Raw genomic sequence first — 2561 nt, 5'->3', positions numbered from 1 at the left:
GTATTCAACTTAAATTTTTTCTTGAGGTTTTGACCATGCTCAATTTTTCATCACCCCTTAACCCCCTAACATTCCAAGAATAAATTATTTTAATATATTATTATACACCTTTTTTTTAGAGCTACATCATCTTGCTTTCTCTTTCTATTTTGTCAATCTTATTTTCTGAGCAATTTCTTCATTCTGTGCTTGGAGAATAGCCATAATATCATCTTCTTTATTGCATAAAATTGCACTTGATTCCAACGCGAGGTCCCAAGTTTTTCTATTTTCAAGTATCTGCACCTCTAAAATATTATTTTTGTTTTCCTTACTTCCTTCATTCTTGTCCGAACCACCATCATCAACCACCATCTTCCCAACTACTTCTTCATCGTGTTCCGATAGCTCCTCTTGTCTCTTTGTCAATGTTGTTCCCTTTGTGCCAGAACCCATGCCACTATTATTCACAATGTCATCCCTATCACGCGTTCCTTCATCAACATCTTTTGCACCATCATCATCAACATACACACCCAACCCACCAGTCCCTCCATTCAATGTCGCCACTGGGAGAGTAGCGGCTTGATTCTCCGCCACCAACTCTTCCTCGATCTCACGACCCAACATAGGTGGCATCAAGATTGTACATTTTTCTTGCCACGTTGAACCTCCTTTGCCGTGGCCAGTCTTTAGCTTTCCTCCTTCAACACCGATTTGGTCTCCCTCGATCTTTTCCGTGCCGGTTTCTAGCACAAGGTTTGCAGATGCAGCTTCCTGCACACTTGTCGTAGACCCTTCCTCAGCGTGCCCATCCCTATCGTGGAAACCGTGCTCTATTTCCATCAAGCCTGACTCAGATTCTAGACCCAACCCAATATCACTGAACCGATTGATTGAGGAAACCGGGTCCAAAGATCCTTCTCTATCTTTTTTGGACATCCTTGAATTGTTGATCATAGCACCAAGCCTACAAAGAACCTTCTTTTTCTTATTCCTTTTTCTCCTCCTTTCTAGTCCATTAAAGTTGTCTTCATAAATCCATGTTACTGTATTTTCAGAATCAACTTCATAATTAATATGATCACATCCCACACAATCTGCTCTCCCTTCAATTCCTTCATAAATTGGTTGATATTTGAGCGTTTTTACCCGATTTTGTTTTGAATGATCATTAATCCACTCATTCAAAATAATTTCAGGAATTACCAACCTGCCCTTATCTTCTCCGTCTTCCCTCAGCTCCCCCATCACCACATCAACTGCTTGGTCATTAAAAACTGTCGATTTTGTAGCCCGTGCACTCCTTAACCTCGTACCCGCACACTCTCTTTCCACAACTGTTCTTCGTTGTTCACAACTATAGTCACTTTTTTTATTAGCTTCTTCATAACGATTCAATCCAAAAGCCTCCCGTCCCACTTCTTTCACTAGCACATCGAATCCACCGATATCTATTGTGATATGGACCCATTCATTAATCATATCCATGATACAAGTATCAATTTGCACTTGTCCAACACTAAAAGACATGCACGATTCTGTCACTTTGTCACAACCGACTACTTTTTCCTATTGTCCTCCTAACATACTAAAGGTATCTGCTAACCACGCATATAACGGAACCCCGTAGCATTCTAACCACACTCTTTGAGTTTCACATTGCTCCGTCTTATCCTATCTCCATATACTATGGAAGAATTGCAAGAGACTATGCATTTTAAACCTATATGCTTCTTCCGCATTCAATACAAAATCAAAAGTCAAAAGAACTTTATATGCTCCCAGTCCCCGTACTTGAACAACTTGAGACAGGGTTTTTCCAATCATCTTTTTCAAGGAACTTAAATCAATTGCCTTCGTCGTACCGCCGACCAGACTTCTCTGTAGCCACTCCAGATTCTCTTTCACCACCGACACTTCCACTTTCTTCGTCCACCCATTTCCATGTGAGTCTGGTTCTTTTTGGTGCCTTGTTAGTTTCTCTACTTGCCTTTGGTTATCTCCTTCCTGAGGTTGAGAATTTGTCTTGTTCTGACTATCACCTCCTTTCTGAGTTGTCTTTCGGACCTTTGTCTCAGTTGTTCATCTATACTTCGCTTCTCCCATGTACACAATCTTCCCTCTCAACATCATACGATTTATTTCTGCTATAGCCTTCAGAGCTCCACCTTCCGTTGTGTATCGGATGAACACAAAAACATACATATTACCACTTTTTTATTTCTGTGATACATAAATGTCGTTATTGCATCCAGTCCAATTAAATAGATGGAATAATTCATTCTTCGAAATATTTTCGGGGAGATTATCAACAAAAATGGAGAAAGACTCCTTTTCCAACCGTTGATACTCTTCTCGATTCCACACCCTGTGATCTTCTATATGTTCTCTAGTTCTAACCCACTCTGTGTTTCTCACCCTCTGTCTCACACCTTCTCTCATATCTCACTCCTTCTCTCAAACTAAGATATCAGGAAAAATCAAATTTATTTACTTGAAAATAATTATCACTATCCACAAGAATTTATAATTGGAGATCCATCTCAAGGAGTTACCACAAGATCATCAAATAAAAGAAG

The sequence above is a fragment of the Arachis hypogaea genome, chromosome 14 (assembly GCF_003086295.3).
Source record: "Arachis hypogaea cultivar Tifrunner chromosome 14, arahy.Tifrunner.gnm2.J5K5, whole genome shotgun sequence".
NCBI classification, from domain to species: domain Eukaryota; kingdom Viridiplantae; phylum Streptophyta; class Magnoliopsida; order Fabales; family Fabaceae; genus Arachis; species Arachis hypogaea.
Note: the sequence above shows the minus strand (reverse complement) of the source record.